Source organism: Apus apus, chromosome 6 (assembly GCF_020740795.1).
Source record: "Apus apus isolate bApuApu2 chromosome 6, bApuApu2.pri.cur, whole genome shotgun sequence".
Lineage (NCBI taxonomy): Eukaryota > Metazoa > Chordata > Aves > Apodiformes > Apodidae > Apus > Apus apus.
In genome coordinates this window covers 33,877,559-33,896,620 of record NC_067287.1, presented here as the reverse complement: position 1 = coordinate 33,896,620, position 19,062 = coordinate 33,877,559, and the positions used below count along the sequence as shown (strand labels likewise).

Below are 19,062 nucleotides of genomic sequence, written 5' to 3'. Positions count from 1 at the left end.
CAGGGAGGCCCATGGATGTAGTCTACCTTGACCTTAGCAAGGTTTTTGACACAGTCTCCCGTAGCAACCCTGTGAGCAAGCTCAGCAAGTGTGGGATGAAAGAATGACAGTGAGATGGACTAAGAACAGGCTACACAACAGAGCCCAAAGAGTGGTGGTCAATGGTGCAGAGTCCAGCTGGAGACCTGTAACTAGTGGAGTCCCTCAGGGATCAGTGCTGGGTCCAGTCCTGTTCATCATCTTTATCAATGACCTTGATGACAGGACAGAGTGTCTTCTCAGCCAGTTTGCTGATGACAGGAAGCTGGGAGGACTGGAGGATTCACCTGAAGGCTGTGCAGCCATTCAGCGAGATTTGGACAGGCTGGAGAGCTGGGCAAAGAGGAACCGAATGAGGTTCAAGAAGAGTAAATGCAGGGTCCTGCATCTGGGAAGGAACAACAAAATGCACCAGTACAGGCTAGGAGGTGATCTGGAGGGAGCAGCTCTGTGGAGAAGGACCTTGGAATCCTGGTAGACAAGTTATCCATGGGCCAATAATGTGCCCTTGTGGCCAAGAAGGCCAATGGTATCTTGGGGTGCATTAAGAGGAGTGTCTCCAACAGGTGGAGGGAGGTTCTCCTCCCCCTCTACTCAGCCCGGGTGAGACCTCACTTGGAGTATTGTGTCCAGTTCTGGGCTCCCAAGCTCAAGAGGGACAGGGATCTATTGGAGAGAGTCCAACAGAGGCTACGAGGATGATTAAGGGACTGGAACACCTGTCTCATGAGGAAAGGCTGAGAAACGTGGGGCTGTTTAGTCTAGAGAGGAGAAGACATGGGGGGGATCTAATTTCCTAAGAAATTCTGCCTGTGCACTTGTTTTTTTGTGGGGTTTTTTTCCAAGGTCACATGACAGAACAACAGTAAGAAAGCCTGCTAGTGTAACCAGGTTCACTCCTACAAGCGTGGAAGAAGCAGATAAAAGCTGACAGGTTGACAATGATCAAAATGGAAAAGATCAAGTATTAAATGATCTCGTTCACAAAGATGAGTTGACTGAAAACAATTTGTACAAGCTCCAGCTATTACATCTCTACTTAAAATAATACAACTTACATAAAAATACAAAAGATTGAGCTGGGTTACAGCCTACTAAAAAAACCCTTCAATCTAAAATGTGAGAATGCCATACATCAATCTTGGACCATCTAGTCTGGTATATCCATATTTCTCTTCAAACATTTAACCCACAAGTACACAATGTCCACCTCAAAAAACTTAAAATGTCTTTTGAAACCTCAGACAACAGTAAAAACCAAGTAGATGGATTAAGGACAAAGATATCTTTACAGCATTCCCAAGTCACTCACGTCCTGGAAATCTGATAGAGGAAACAGCTAATTACTCTAGAGTTACAGATTGAAGATAAATTGATCTTTTTAAGAAATCCCTCTACGTAAGAATTTCTCCCAATGAATACAGGCCAACACATAACGACAGGATTCCCACTCCATCCAAAGGAGGGCTGCAACAGTCACAAATTTTTAATAACACGCTGCCTGGAATACTAATTATGAGGTTCCTTTTATGAATATTTAATTTTCTATTGGGTCTTATGTCCTTGAGCTAAAGTCTGTAACTTCTATCAATATTAATGGAAATTATGCATTCAGATCCACAGAGATCAGAGAAGTTACCCAGAGATCTTAATATGCCCAATCTTGTTTAACTATATTGATTTTTCAACTTCCTTTTTAGCTGGTGCTGTATGACAAGGATACTGAAAACATACACGTTTTTAGTCCTTTTTAAAGGGCACAAATTATGATAATGACGACAGCAGTTCTTATTAGCATCTAACATGAGTTAAAAGGTTAATCGATTTGAAAACATTTAGAAACTACTGTTCTGAAAAGATAACAAACTTACAAACTTGTACGAAAGAGATGGTGCAGCAACCGCAGACCTCAAAGGAAATGAAGGCCTGCGATGGGAACCAGGAGTGTTGACAAAAACTATTCCAGGGCAGGGACACCCACTGTAAACACAAAATGGTTTGTACTGTTGCACTGGCTTACAAGCTGTGGTGCAGAAGACAATAAATTGCAAGTGCTTAATTAGAAATAGGAAAGGGAGTTGAGGCTAAAGCAAGGTAATTATGTCCAAACAGATTCAATGCCTCTACTGCCAATCACAGGGTAAGAAAGGAGTCTTGGGATGCAAAGCTGCCTTCATTTGGATAGCTGGAGCTGCTGCTTAGCTGCTAGCATCAGAAGCACCAAATGTGGATATCAATACAACAGAACTGGGGCCCATGAGGAAAAGCTAGGCAACCCTCCATCAGGCCCTCCTCTGAAAGACTCTGCGTGAACAGATGAAGTAAGAGAGCACGTATCTGCTAGGAGGAATAGACTTGTACCTTAATACTCAGTGCTGGAGGAAAGGAAACAGAACAGCAATTTAACAGTGCATACACATATAATTGATAAGATTTCTTCATTGAAATAAAGTTCTGTATCAATATTACTACTAGTTGAGGTTTATTAGTCAATTCAGTTATCAATTAATTTCTTAGAAACGTTTTGCGTAATCAATAAGCATCGTAACTATCATGCTCTGTTTCATTTTGAGTCTCCAATCTAACATGAGAAAGTCAAACTTGAAGAGCAACAAAACTACAGTGACTTTGCTCCAAAGTTTTAAGTTAAGTCCACTAGCTACACTATATTACTTTGTGCAATGGAGTCAGGAAGGAAAAGCTGAAATATAAACATGCTTGTGCTGAGAAATAGGCTTTGGAAGATATAGTTATGGAAGGATATTCTACCCACTAAGTAACTCAGCCTATGTATCTGAAAGTTTGAAATTAAAACAGCAAAGAAAATGAGAGAAGAGAGAAGCAAAGGAAAAAATACTAACTAGAAAAATGTGTCATACTTGAGTATATGTTAAAGTTTAAGGAAAAAGACTTATTACTTAGGTCTACTACTCATTCCTACATTGGTGCATGCAAAAAAAAAATTTCTCCAGGAAAATAATTCCCCACTGCATTGAAGTCAATGGGAAAAAATGCTGTCAACTATTACATGAAGCAGGATTTCATCCAATGGGGGGCTTTTTCAGATCAGAATCTGTACAGAAGTTTCTGGATCTGGAAAAATTTGAACCTGTGTTAAAAACAGTTTTGATGTGCGTCAGCGAAGTGAGGAAACATGCACTCTAATGCTGGTTAGCAAAAATGTTATTTCATCAAGTGAGCACACTTCTGCTTCACCTGCATGTTTCTCCTCTCCACTCATCTTAAACAAAACTATCCTATATTTTTGTGTGGGAGATCCCATCATCCCCACAAATCCGTTGGTATGGACTCTCCAGGTTCACTCACAGATTTCACCCACAGACTGCAATGAGATTACTTAAGGATGACATCAGTTTGAAAAAGTGGTTTTTAACCAGTGTCATTTCTAAGACAGACATCCTGCAGACATGCAGACACCACCCAGAGCCCCAGTTCTTTGTCAGGCAACACCATCCGAGCCCTTCAGCCCAGACTCTCCCCATTCACTCCCTCTGATGCCCTGAGCAATGACTTTCTCTGGCCACCTCCTCTGCCAGTTCTCCCATCAGCTGCAGGCTTTCCAGAAGGTCTCTGGGATATGTCAGTTAGTGAGAAACACTGGCTTCTCATGCAATTATGAGCATTAAATTTAGCAATTGGAACATTTCTAGCTGATTATGTCAGTATAGGATGCTCTCCTCATAAAACGCATTAGGAAAGTTTTGAGGAAAAGCTACATCCTTTCCCAGTATGTTTGTTGGTCAGCTGGACAAAAATAAAATTTTTTACTTTTGTTTTCCTAACAAATATTTCCTTACTGGTTGATGTCATTTAGATTTTCAAAGTAGTAACAAAATAACAAGATTTTTTCTTATTTATTTATTTTTTTAAGTCTCTTTTTCCCCCCTAAAAACTGCTTTTCAGGATTTCATTTCTATAGAAACACACACAAAACAAACTTTAGGAAGTCCCAAAAGCTTGAGTTTGGTTAGAAGAACCCAACAGCAAACACACAAACAAAACCAAACAAACTGAAATAATCCATACATCTGTAGATCTCTAGTACTGGGACTTCCTAGTCTGAATAAATTATTAGAAGATATCACACTGTCCTCTGTCAAGCTCTTCACATTTCTCTCTAGAGTACAAAGGCATTTCCAGTTGTACACAGTACAAAATCAGTGCTCTTCCAGGCAAAACTTGCTCTCAATGATATACCATGAGCATAAAGAGCAGCTTAATATTCAGAAAGTAGAATTCTATCAACATAGTTTTTATGCTTCTCCATCAAAAATATCTATTTCCTCTGGAAAATTACCATGGATACCTATTTTTATCTCAGGTTGGCATCGAATCTTGAAATGTAAATTTCCACCAAAAAAAAAAAGAAAAAGAAAAAGAAAAAGATAATAGTAATCCTCCCCACCTTTTCATTAAATCAAGAAGCAAACCCAATCAAACCAAAACCAGCCAAAGGGGAACAAAACTTGACCCAACCCCAAAGTCTACCATCAGTGCTTTCCTTCTCCTGGAATAGACTATGCTATTCTTCAGAGCTGCTGAAAACTAGATTTGCAATGGAAAATGTACCTCAGCTACTTAAGTCTGAAAAGCACATAGTAGCAACAACAGCAAGAAATTCATTCCTTACCCTGCCTTTACTCTGGCTTGAGATGCAATTTGTCTTGAAGGTGGACAGTGTTTGTGCTAAAGCTCCTTCTTTACATACACAAATACTTCAACATTTACCCTAAAAACAACACAGCAAGTACTTAAACCTCAGGTTAAGAAGAGCACTTAAGAAGCAAATTTTTAGCTGTTGATTGCTTTTTTTTTAAACAGATTAATCCGAACCTGATGGTGTAAAGGATAAAAATGAGAGCATTAACTCTGAGAAGTTCAATTCTACGTGCAGAGCTGCTGAGGCTACACAAGGCTTCCAGCACACCAGGACTCAGAGGGTTCCAGCCCCAGAGGGAACGGAGACTGTAGCAACTTTCAAGATATCCTCATTACCACCAGAAAAGAAAAACGCCGCAAAAAGAGCCTGCATAGAGCTAGCTGTAAACCCTGTATCCCATCTGCTACATGTATCTATTGGTATAAATCATTTCATATTCTAATGCAACAGAAACCAGCCATGGATGTGAAGTGGGGAGAGCCTGGTCAGAAAACAAGCAGTGAAACAGCACATCCAGTCGCCCTTTTCCTTCCTCTTGATCCAACATCCCAGGCACATCAAGGGTTATAAAAGAGCTTGATTTTGCACCACAGCATGTTCCTCCATTAATGGTCCTCATCACCACAGCTTAACTGATCTGCACATTATGTCATTATTTCTGCTGCCAAAAGGGCTCTTGAACTCTGCAGAGAGGATTTTTTCTAATGACTTTATCTCTGCCTTGTTAGCTTCCATAGAGCATTATGGCCTATCTTTGCCAGCCAAAAGAAACGCACTGATCAAACTTCTCAGATCTTGACATCACAGCCTATCATTGTTTATTGTAATACACAAAGGGTTTGATGTACAGATGTGCGTATGTACATTGTAAAAGGCAGGAAAGAGAACATAGAGACACAAAAGGACCAAGAACAGAAAAATCAAATACATGTTAACTAAGCTATATGAAAACTGTTTCTGCTAAAGCAGCCGTTAAATTAGAAAGGGGACTATTTGTCTGAACATGAGAGGGATAATCATGGAGAACAGTAAGAAAAAGCTTTCAGAGATTTAAGATAAAGAACAATTCTTATTTATGATTACAGACAAATACCAGTCTGATTCACCTAAAAGTGACAGAAACTTGGCCAGGAAGATAGAAACTAAAATGAAGCAGGGTTTCTATGAAAATGGATTACTAACCTTCTATTGATTTATTTCCACTTCCTTAGGAATTGAATTGTTGTAAGACTAAGTTGGGAGCTCCCAGATGTTTTGCTCAGTAGGTTTAACTTTGACTCAGTAACCTCTGTGACACATCTGTTTCTATTTATTATATTCAAGTCTAAAATGGAATTTGCGTTTCCTTCGTGTTCTTGTATTGATTTGATTTTCTCTGGCCACAAGAAAGGTCATTAGGTTTAATGTAGGTCATCAGGATTCACACTGATTTGTATGCTAATGTAATGCAAAGTGACATTAGGTGTTAAAAAAAACCCACAACACAACTAGAGCATAAGGGACTGCAGAGAAAGTAAAAAATAGAGTTGAATATTCTCCTAAGAGAAAAAAACAGCAGGGCACAAAGAATGCAAGAGTAGTTATGTTCTGCTTTCCAAAAATGAACCTCTCCATATAGCAATAATAAGTAAAACAGAGGTTATAGTTGAGAACAGTGGGTTTGGGTGAATGCACTCGAAGTCTGCTTATCAAGACTGAGAGGAAGAAGGCTTGGTCCAAAGGGGATCCTGAAGCCATTCCTCAATGGTTATGTGTTGATGGGCAGTGTGGACCCATTCCGGCTGCTACAGACTGTCAAACAAGTATCTGCAGGTGAGTCTGGATCTGTGCAATCTTGCAGTTACCAGTCTAGTTTGTTACTGTTTGAGCACTACAAAACCAATGTCTGTTTAGACTAAGAATTCTCTCAAGTATTATTCTAATTGGTTATATTAGCCAGAGGCTACACAGAAAATTTCAGCAGGCAGTGAGATTTATCCCATTTTGCCTGCCAAAGCTCAGCCTGCTACCTGTTCTTTCTACCTAAATCCTTCCTGTACTTACAGATGTAAAAGGCTCTGTTTAGAGCTGGTAGAAGAACACCCATGCTACTGCATCAGGTTGGGGGCAGTCTTCGTCCACATCAAAGCTGACTGCATTCTATTACTGAGCTAAGTCATGCTGCATGCACGCTTTGTGCTCACCTTCTACGACCTCCTTTACATTTAGGCATCTTTAGACAAGGTATGAGTTCTGCAGACTTTATTTACATTAGCTACTATTTTGCTCGTGATCATTTTGCTACTAGAAGAACAGTGAGATCCTGCCATGTCAGGTAAAAATGTAAGAAACAAGAAGAAAATAATTTAAAAATACCAGTGCATGAATGTTCATGGAAGCACTTGCTCCAGTACAGACATAGTGTTAGGGAGTCCTCTCCAGTGGAGTAAGTAACCCACAGTCATATCTAACAGAAGGATTACAACGTGGATAAAGGTAACTCAAACTGTGTTTCTGAAAAAATACTGAATGAAGGAAGACTAAACCTAAACCCTTAACTTCTGAGGAACTTATGAGGAAAGGCTGAGGGAGCTGGGTCTCTTGAGTTTGGAGAAAAGGAGACTGAGGGGTGACCTCATCAATGTTTACAAATATGTAAAGGGTGAGTGTCAAGAAGACAGAGTTAAGCTTTTTTCAGTGATGACCAGTGATAGGACAAGGAGTAATGGATACAAATCAGAGCATAGGAGGCTTAAGGTGAATATCAGAAAAAAATTTTTTACTGTGAGAGTGACAGAGCACTGGAACAGGCTGCCCAGAGAGGTTGTGGAGTCTTCTTCACCGGAGACATTCAAAACCCGCCTGGATGCATTCCTGTGTGATGTACTCTAGGTGACCCTGCTCTGACAGGGGGGTTGGACTAGATGATCTTTCGAGGTCCCTTCCAGCCCCTATGATTCTATGATTCTATGATTCTGTCTTTCCTTCTGAAAGTGTGGAGACTCCATAACATTCTGCTAATATGTAAGTAGAGAACTTCCAGGATGAGGGAAGACAGAACTTACAATACAGAAGTATTAAATATTTAAGAAAATGAAACTGTACTCAGTATTTCTAACTTTAAGTACTGACTCTGTCAAAGACTTCCAAATGACTTCAGGAGTCCTTAAGTGTTTCTCACTTCTGTATCTGTAGAACAGGAGTGATTATTTTTTAAAAGCACAACATGGTGCTACAGTAAATAACTACTCATCACATCTGCAACCACTATGTAGGTATAAACCTAAGATATTAAAGCTAGGAATGAGGAACTTAGTGCAGTGGTTCTTTTATCTCTGTGGCAAAAGAGTTTTCTGGGACCAAATACAGCTGACTACAGTGTAAAAAACCCCACAACAAATAGACACAAATGTGTGTGTGTGATCCCACACGTACATGTATAGCCTTATATTAATGTCTATCATTAGACCCTCTGCACTCAAACAGAGAAGAGACAGACTCCAGTTTTGCCCTGTGGCCCAGATTACCAAATTCAGGTTGAATTCTGTTACCAGATGATCTTTACATCTGCAGAAGCTCTGGGAAATACACTCAGAAAACTCCAAATTACACTCTATGAGACATGTAATTATTAGATCACACAGATAATGGTGCTGTGAGGAGCAGACCACATTATTTTGTGGATGTCACGTAAAGTTCACAGCTACAGAACAGGCAGCCAGGCCTCCTATGTTTTGCTTATCTCAGTCTCATTTATGTAACTGAACTTAGTTTAAAAACTCATGGGCTTTTCAAACCATTTTAAGAATTAAATCATTGCATTTTCCCTCGACCCTTACCATGTGCACCTTTATCCAAACAAAATCATCCTATCTACTGTCAACAAGAAAAGGCAAGTATCATGGGGATTATGAGTACTGAGCACATCTTAATGCTGATCCGAAAATGGAAAGCCAGAGGGACTTCTTCTCCCTCTCTCTGAGGTCGTCCAGCAAATTATTGATTCTTGCTGATCTCTTTCCATTCATGTCATTCTTACAGCCCAAGTGATTGCTTTGAAGTGCTTAGTAACTCTCTAATCATGTACATCTCCTGGGGCTGAAAAGAGCTCTGGTTTTAAAAGTAATTTGTTCCAAATGAGGCCCTATGCATCTGAGTGTAAGGGTCAGGGGCTCAGGGAAAAAAGAGATAGTAAGTTTTCAGGGATCTTATTCCTGAGATCCAAAAATGTAAGCCCTTTAAGGTTTGGCAGAATAATAACTGAAATCCACAGCTTTTGAAAATCATCTGCCATAAATAACCTAGGAAAATCTACTACTATAAAATCAAGCTGTTTTGAACCTTCCTGCTCACAAAACATACTTCTAGAAAAAGAAGTGTTCATGGGCTCCAACCTTTGGTAACCCTCAAGTCAGACTCACAATCAACATGAAGTATGAAAATCAATGAGCCATAATATTTAATACGTTTTCCCAAATAAGTCCATCTAAGCTGTGTGATGCCCAGGATTTTTCCCTCACCTGACCTACCTTTCCAGGCAGAGGCCTCACACTGCTTCTAGCATGTGAAAGGGGCACCTGTCATTAGCACATCTTGTTCCAACTCCATTATGGATCAAGTCCAGGTCCTTTACAGTTAAAAATATACTTCATGATAACAAACCAGAATAGCACAGGTGTCTCACAGAGTACTCCAGCATAACACATATTGGACACAAAGGCTGAAAAGGATATACTGCACAAGTATCCCACCACACAACAATGTTTTGTGCCTTCTGAGCTAAACTGAAATACTAAGCTTGCCTTTTTACTTTTTAAACAGCAACTCTCTTCAGAAACTTGAAGGGATTTAAGATAGGTAAAGAAAGCACAGAAAAATATATACATTGAACTTCTCATTTGCTTCAGTGAAAAGCCTCTCAGACCAGTTAAGCTGCAATTAGGTGACTGATTAAACCTCAAAGAGATGGTGAGCTCAATATCCCAATGGGACAAGCAAATGCTTCCACTTCTGTAATAAGATCTTTATGTTGCTTGGCATGAATTTGTTTAAAAGCCATCAGTGATTAAAAACTGTAAGAAAAGTCCTAGTACACCCATTCAAAACCACAAGCAGCCACAAAATCCTGTGCAGCAAGGTCAAAGGACCCATGGCATGGGTGACTAACACTGAAGGAAAGAGGTCTAAAAATGCTAATAGTGTTCTCTAGAGCTGGGTCAGACACAGTTTTCCTCTCCAGCATTGCATTACCAGCCACCCACATCAAGCCAGGTATGCAGAGTTATGTATAGAAACAGAGGATCATCTGTATGTTGCTCAAACTCTTGCAATAGTCTTACGTAGGAGTGATAGTTACAACAGCTTTCTATCTGCTGGACTAGGATTTGTAGTTAATTTCTGCACAGAACAGTCGATTACAAAGTAGAATTCAGCTCAGATATTTTCTACAGAACACATTTTTTATTTCTTTTAATACCCTCTTCTTCCCCAGGAATGAAAACAAACACTGATCAATTGTAGAAAACTGAAGAGATCCTGGTGGGGTTATAATGGCCTGTTTATGATTGATTTCCTTGCTATGCTTCTTTTGTTTGCTTTCTTCACTTATCTCAAATTTCAACTTAATCTCTCATTATCAAAGTAAAGAAGAGCTACATTATTTGAATTTTGACTTGAGGCAAAATCTTGCTGTAGGTAGTTATTTTATACCACATGACTCCTATTGCCTAGCTGCATAACAGCTACTGGCCTTCAGTCTTTATAGCTGATTTTAATAAACTGTAATAGTAATTCCAATAAAATCACAGAATCATAGAATGGTTACAGTTGGAAGAGACCTTAAACATCATCAGGTTCCAACCCCCCTGCCATGAGCAGGGACACCTCACACCAGACCAGGCTGCACAAGCTTTATCCAACCTGGCCTTGAACACCTCCAAGGAGGAAGCAACCACAACCTCCTTAGGCAATTTATTCTAGCACCTTACTACCTTCATGGTGAAGAATTTCTTCCTTATATCTAACCTACAGCTCCCCTCTTTCAGTTTAAAACCATGACTCATTGTCCTATCACTGCCCTCTCGGGTGAAGAGCCCCTCCCCAGCTTTCCTGGAGCCCCTTCAGGCACTGGAAGGCTGCTATATGGTCTCCCCAGAGCCTGATCTTCTCCAGGATGAACAGCCCCAACTCTCTCAGCCTGTCTGCTTCATTTTCTGTCATCTTTACCCAAACTCAGGTGCACAGCTTATGCACTCGAACCTTCTACCAAAAGCTATCTTTATACTTATAAAACCTTACGACCTGCTACTGCATGCTTAACTCCCAGATCCACTTCTCTAATTTACTGTTAGTTTTTCAGGTTTTGCTAGTATAGCCAAAAAGCCTGCAAGGTGCTTGTGAAAATCTTTGTATGCCTGAGAGCTATGAAGAAAACAGCCAGTGCTGTGGGGAACAGAAGGAGAAAAATCTCTGACAGCAGATGTGCAAAGGGGAGGACACGCAGCTGATGCCATGATAAGCACGCTCCGTCCCCAGGATGTAGCAGGGCAGAGGCAGAGCTGTTCTGCTGACAGGGGCAGCTCCCTGCTGATCCGAAGCTGAACCAGCCCTTCTGGGCAGCACTGAAACTAACCAGCTTTGACTAGCCGGAGCAAAATCACTTCGTTGGACCCTGTACAGCACCTGTTATTGCTCCATGTTCCAAGCTGGTCTTGGTATAGGGGATAGGGCAAGGATGCAAACCCATACTCAGTGCAAGTCCTGCAGTGTTCCCCTTGCTGGGATCTATTAATCCTTCCAAAAACTGGACACTCAAAGTATTAAAGGAACAGCAAGTCCTGAGGGACCTGAGCAAACTCCCCAAGAATAATACATCTACAGCAGGCTTCCCAGTGCATCCTACACCTTGGAGTTTGTTTATGGCATGCAAACCAGCCACGCCTAGAAAACAAGAATTTGGGTGTAAAGTTTGGAATCTACTTGGTGACACCGTCATACCTACTGTCTAAAGAGGAGACAAAGCCACCACTAACCATGCAGGAACTGGTCACCACTGAGTGACCACACAGAGTCCCCTCTCACGATCAAATCCTTTCTTAAATTATAACTCAAAACAGCTACCATGAATGCTGCTTTGTGAAAGAGAAGCAGGCAAAGCTATATACTGCTAGGTGTTGTATTAGTTTGGAATTAAAAAAAAAAAAAAAAAAAGACAGTTAAGAACAAAGTAAGAATCTATTTGCTGAATTGGGCAGCTCTTCTAATCCTTCTGCTGCACCCAGCACCATTCAGATAAAAGATTCTGGCCTTTTATCAGCAAACCAAAGTGGATCAGATGATTGATCTCTCACACACACAAAAAAACTGCACCTGCTGAAACTTGGCAGAAGTTTCAAAAGAAACATTTCCTTTTGCAACATACACAAGGGTTTATCTTTGTTACAAACACTAAGATTTAGCCTTAGATTTCTAGACTTTTGTCTGCTCCTCCCACTACACCTATCTCATCTGTTCAGCAGCATAAAGCTACTTGTTGGTGCAGGCAGAAAAGGGGCAGTCAGAGATCTCCACATCAGTCAATGAAGATAAAAGAAATTCATACCAGTACTTAGATGGAGGGGGTCTGTCAGAGACACTGTCTTTTCCCAACCTAGAGAAGATCTGGTTCCTTAAATATACAGGGCAAACTATCCAACTGTCTGTTTATCCAGGGGATACCACTGCAACTTGCAATATGCAAAATCTAATCAGACTGGTACAAGTTCCATTTGGCCACCTCCCAATCTGTTAAGCTACCGGGTTCGTTAGATCTGAGAAGACATCCTATCTCTACAATGTTAGTGAGCCAGGGCAAAACTGCAGCTCAGAAGAGGTTTCTTTGCAGGGATCTTACGCTTTTCCAGATAAGTCTACACTTTGCATCCAAAAACTGAAAGCAAGACTGACAACATTCAACTGTCTCAACCCCTGATTAAAAAAATGAGAAAGTGGGAGTCACTGACAATCAAAATTGTTTACTTTCAGACAACTCTGATCTTCTGGACCTGAGTGTTGTCAATTTATTTCTACCTACTCAGATGGGCAATATGTGAAAGAGACAAGAAATTTTATAACACCCACTGTCTTTTCCTAGCAACTGTTAATTTTGTTCATGAGACCATGCTTATCCTAAATCATACAATAAAGTGAAAACCATGCCTGTCTTTTTCCTTCATATTTTATCACTGTCTTCAGGGAACTTGCTGCTAACTGAAGACAGTGGAAAATTCCTCTTGCAGAAAAGACAGAAACAAACAAAAATATTAATTTTTAAAAATCAACTAAATATGTTGCACTAGTACTGTTACTGGCTAAAACCTGTATAAAATTATACTAAAGAGTAGCTTTTAGTTACTTTCACATTCTTTGTACTGCTGAGGTAATTTTCATTCCATGCATACACTAGACATCAGATTCCTTGATACATTTTTTCACCAACCATTATGGCTAAGTAGTGAATGTTTTAGATGTTATTGCCACCCAGAGGAAGATGCCTTAGGAACGTGTGCGCATGTAGGTAACACATGCACAGAGAACCCCCAATCATAACCTCATGTACCTCCCAAGCAGTAGAAAATAGGGCTGTAAAACTGAAGCTGTTGCAAAATAAAACTTCTAGTTCAACAAAGAAGTAATTAACTGGAGAATATTGAATATACAAGCAGTAGGTTAAGTGCACAGGTTAATGTATTCGTTTCATTTATATAACAGTTCTGTATCTTCCCCCACCTCACTGAGGCACAAACATGTCTACACATTGCAAGAGCATCTCAGCCTACTAGATTGATCTGATCAACCTAATTCTAATCTCCCACCACAAACGTGAGACCGATGAAAAGGAAACGTTCTACTTCATTTGACCTTTCCTTGTAGAAATATATTAAACATGTAACAAAAACTGCACATTTTCTTTCATCGATTTCAGAATGTATTCAACCTTAAAGCAATAGAACATGGACTTCAAGAGCTGTCAGACACTCAATTTACTGCTGTTCTGGATACTAAAATGCACAGGGCTTGGAGAACATAAAAACAAAGCTACAATTACATGTTCAGAATGTAGAAGATCCTAGAGATGACAAATACTTGCCAACAGGTTTCCCAAGCCTGATTTTTTATTTGCCCATCTGCTATACAGAATACTTAGAAAGAGTATGTCTTCTGTTCTCTCTCTACTCTCTTTAATCAATAAAAATATTTATGCATACACCTATCCAATAATTAAGGCTTCTACATCTTCTACATTTACATCCAGGCTTAAATGTAGAAGTGATCTTCAATGTAGAAGTGATCTTCTTGACTTCAACTGGACTACGCCCACATTTAAAATCACATTTTTGCTTCATATCCCGACATATATATTGTATACTATACTGTACATGGTAACAATGGATTTTCAGGCCTTGCAGATCACTTTCTTACAGAAAGGGATATTGGAAACAAAAAGCATGGATATACTTCACATGCAACTTGTTCTTATTTTCCAAGTAAGTACCAATCTCGGGACAGAGATAGCCAAGTGACATGCCCTTCACCTCCCTGGCAGCCTAGCTCTGTGCTTGTTTAACTTTGCTGACTAAACCAACTCAGGTCAGGAAACAGGGCAGACAATATTCCTGCCACTAGCAACAAAACCAAAAAAGTAAACATAGAACAAAAATAAAGAAATAGCTTACCTTCCTTGAAAACTGAACACACCACACGGTGCACCGGCAAGTAAAAGCAGCGCTCAACTCCACTTGGCCACAGCAGCCTGGAAGCTTCCATAAACCACGCCAGCTGCTGACACCTGGTGTCCCAGAAGAGCACATTAGGAGAGAAAAAAAAGAATTTATCACAAAATTTTAATAGGTTCCAGAATTTACCAGGACTATTTTTGTTTCTTCTGCGTGTGGTGGTCTCATCAAAATTTAACTCAGACTTTCACCATCAGATTTAGCTTATTTTCATATACCGAAAAGAACGTCTCTTCCCTCTGAGCTATCAGCTATCATTGCTCTATATCATCTTTCATATGATAGAAGTACTTGAAGAGTCCAGTTTCTTCTCAAACTGTACCTTTCAAGTTTAATTGCACAAACACTTGCTTTAGTCCAGATGAGGCTATTGATTGGCTTCAATAATCACACTGCACAGCAACTAATTATGGTCACTGGATACTCCTCTCTTCTTTCAAACCGTTACCTACAATCAGTGTTATTTTTCTTGGTCGTATAGCTCAATTATTGGATACTCTGGATAGAACTATAAGTAAAATGAATAGTTTAAGAACTTCAGCTCTCTTTGATCTGACTTTTGTAGTAGGTCCCAGCATTTAAATTTTTTATGAAGAAAAAAGTCTGTTATCTCATTCAAATCAGTTCTTACCATTAAGTTTACCATTAACTTAATTTGTAAAGACAAGCCTTATGAAATTAGAAAACCTGAATTATTCATGATGAGGTCTATTAATTTTACACTATTATTTCTTATGCAAAACTTCCATGTGTCAGCCCAGGAGTGTTTTCTTTCAGTTTTTTTTGCTGGCAGGGAATAATGCTTCAAAACACTCCCTAGAGAACAGAATGTGGCTGTCACATTGAAGATAATGCATTTAATCTCTTTGTTACATCACAGCACTTTTAATAAGCTTTATTGTACTTCATTTCTGTATAGCCACCCTGCAAAAAATTCATTTACTAAGTAAGCAGTATGAAGGTCTGTACATTTCTACCCGCTTAACAATTAGATGAGTGCTTTAAAAATAGTCAAAAGCAGCAGTAAATTCCTTTCATAACAGCTGGCAAACACAGCAAGCACATCAGTCATTCCTCAAAGCAAAGATGACAGTCACTTTTTCATCTTCACTGACTCTGTTGAATTTGGATACAAAATTAAATAGGATGTCTAGTCTCCTACTGTAAACCTTGCTTCACTCAAGACCAGCAGTGCAGGTATTTCATCTTAATTTATTTTAATGCCCATATTAAAACATCGCACTATCAAGATGAAATTCTTAAAAACGCTGAATATGTATGAAATGTGTTCCAATTTTCAAATAACTCTTTAAAACTTTGCATCTGCAGCTCAGAAGTTACTTATATATATAAATCTACCTGTATCGTGCAAGACAAAAACCAACTCACTGACCATCACTTTCCTCTCTCACATTTCAGTGGCTCCTGCAAACCTGGCTTCCATTCACTATATGCTCATACTGCACAGCCAAGTGTCTCAGGAGCACACTGCTGTAACCACACTGAAGTGCCAACCCCCTGCAGTCTAAGGATCCAGCCTCCATTTATCTAATAAAAGCATTCAGATTTGTATCACCAAACTTTTCACTGTCAGAAGTACAAAATACTCTTCATACAGTCCAAACAACAATCCCCCAACATACACTGAAGTCTAGGGAATATCAGCACTCTGGCATTTTTTTTTTTTAACTTGCCCTATTTTATCCTTCACAAAAATAGCACACTTCTAACACATATTTAATCTACTGACTGTAACAGCTTAGATGACATTTAATAATTGCTACAGAATACATTCTGTATTAGAAGCACAACAGTACCTATAATTGAATCTATCTTTAAGCCAAAGCCACATACTTCTGCTTTGTGTGGAAGGCTGCAAAGTTACACTGACTTGCCTGCTATTTCTATGGAATGTTGAACTGCTAAAATTCTCCATTCTCATTAAAGCAGGGCACAAACATCTCCTATGCAATCTGAAACTGCAGTAATAAAAGCAAGAGTCATTCAGGACTTCATAAATTGCAACCTATGTAATGCTAGAGATGGTAAAAAAAATACTGCTGTGTAAGAGGAGACTAACTAGATGAACTGGAGCCAGTTGTTGTCACAAACATATATCCCAAAGCAAGACCTCCATGACAAACCAGTACCAACTCAGTCAGTATTTAAAACAAGTAACAAATAATTATGGAGGGGAATAATATGGATGCAATCTGAAAAAAACACAATATAATTAACAGTATAGGACTATTTTTCTAGTTCAGAGTAATTAGGAAACTAGCAGGCTGTGAGCAGTGAAATATATTCACAAACCCTGTTTGCTAATAAAACTTTCAACAGTGCACACTGCTTATCTTGGGAAAGACTGAGTAGTAAGATGAGCCTTGTAATATTCCCCTGAGGAGAAGCAAACGTGACTTTTGGTGTGCATTGGAAAGAAGTACATTTAGAATTCCAAGACCTCCAAATGCTGCATGGCTTCTTCTCCATTTATAGGTCCTCAACTGAAGACAGATGTTAAACACACACTTCAGTCTCTTGCAATTTGGGAAATCAGTGAAGCATGTGCTCAACGCTTACATTCTGCACAGGGATCATTGCAGAAGTGGGGAATTTAGTAATAAGTAATACTTAACTCTTAAGTAGCAGCTTGGATTAGCAATCTGAAGGTGTTTAATGTGGGAAATCACGATCATTAACTTCATTTTAACAGATAAATGAGCTGGGACACAGAAGTGAGTGATTTGTCTCCAGACATACAAAAGGCCAGTAAAAAATATATCTAGGGAGAAAGCTTGTATTATGATTCTCAGTTCAGACTTACAGTCTCTCCAGCCATCTAAAGCAACCACCCCAAATCAGATTGTGCTCTAAAAAGCAGAAGTTTATGCAATACAAATCTGCAGTCAATCTATTCCTACACAGTAAACAGATGCCCTCATTGATTACTTTTTCTAGGGAATTCAAACCTGAATCTGTCAAAGTCTGTCCATATCGACTCTAGATAGTCTTCCTCCATTCTACACATCCATTTGGAACAGTTTCTGAACAACCTATGTAACGATTTTTCTGGCCCAAATTAAAACAACAGACAAATACTTGCTAATCATTTTTTACAAAATGAATTTCCAAGAATTTCTCCTCCTTTTACTGAATTCTTGCCCAACTGCAAGAAAACCCCCATGCAGACCTATTTGATTTATTACAGATGCACGAATGAAAGACTGCCAGTCAACTGCAGTGATTCCCAGCACTTGTCATACAGCAGAGAAGGCTCACCACCAGCATCTTATGAAAAATGGTCAGGACTGACCACTTTCATTTCAGACTTTTCAGAGACCCCCAAGCATTGTTACAGTCATCCTCACAAACCATTTCCATTGTCTGTGCCCTCAGGACCAAACCAACTCTTAAAAAAAAGCTAAACAAAATAATCTATTTTGGCAGTAGTATGTACACCCAATCTGTTACCAAAACTCTGATGTTCCCTCATCACTTAATAATCTGTCAAAACTTATCACTGCCTCTGCTCTTTCACTAATGCAAGATTTATTTAATATTCAGGAAGATGCAGCACAGGACTCTCAGCAACCAATACTACAGGGTAAATAATACAAGGATTTGACCACTATCCCCAGCAATCAAAATCACACAGAGAATTTCAGAAATCAACAGAGCATAGCTGTTCTAACAGCCATAGTTGATCACTAGATATTTATGTAGTCTGTATTTGTGCATGTTTTAAGGCAAGGGACAGTATTTTTCCAACTGCTATTCTACTACGATCCTGAAAACAGCCTGTTAATGAGACTATGCTAATGTTCATGTTTGGAAAAAGATCAGATCCATAGAGTTTCATTACTTATTTTGTAATTATTTTAACTATTCCCTCAACAAGAGTATTTTTTGCTTACTTCTTCAGATCTCACAGCTTATGCACAGAACTGCCTTTTAACAGCCTCTCTCTGGGTTCTCACAACCTTAATTCATTTGAAAACTATATAAACCTCAGTGCCATCTGGTAACTTTTTGCAATGTAATTATCCTGATAAATGTATGCATGATATCAGACATTTTTCCATTAGAGAGGTGACTAATGTTGCTTCTGTATTTACAAATCTGTCTGTAGATTCTCTTATAGGTCCATTTGAGGAGGCTGAGTTGTTCATTTAAATTTCTATCTTACTAAAACTTGATGCCAAGGTATTCTGCCAAATGGTATTTAAATTATGTACTATTGTTTATCCCAATCAGTTTCCTGTCTTGTAAATTAGGTATACAAAGTAACCAAACTGCCACAGAATTTGTTTTGTGCATTTCTGTATGCTGCCAAAGGAAATTTTGAATAAAATAACTGTTGCACAGTGGGAGGAAACATAATGAGTGAAACAGCAGTTTTTCTCTATTTTGGAAAATATAGGAAGGCAGTTTTACACCAATGCAAGCTCAGGAAAGTCAGATGATTTTGAATTTACATCAAAGTCTTGTATGTGATCTGGGTCACATGACACTACTTGAAAAGATTATGAAACCACAGGTAGCCCAGTGCCTCCTACCCAAACATTCAGCCTAACAATGCATCGTATGTTA

At 39.2% G+C, this 19,062-nt stretch overlaps 1 long non-coding RNA gene across 1 annotated transcript in view; it reads right to left on the bottom strand.

Annotated features, from left to right (window-relative positions):
• Window positions 1–19,062, bottom strand: part of LOC127386725 (uncharacterized) — a 103,141-nt gene that overhangs the window by 35,809 nt on the left and 48,270 nt on the right. The window contains exon 2 of the long non-coding RNA XR_007889957.1: window positions 14,413–14,525. This is a non-coding gene — a long non-coding RNA (uncharacterized LOC127386725). The remainder of the gene's footprint in view (window positions 1–14,412; window positions 14,526–19,062) is intronic.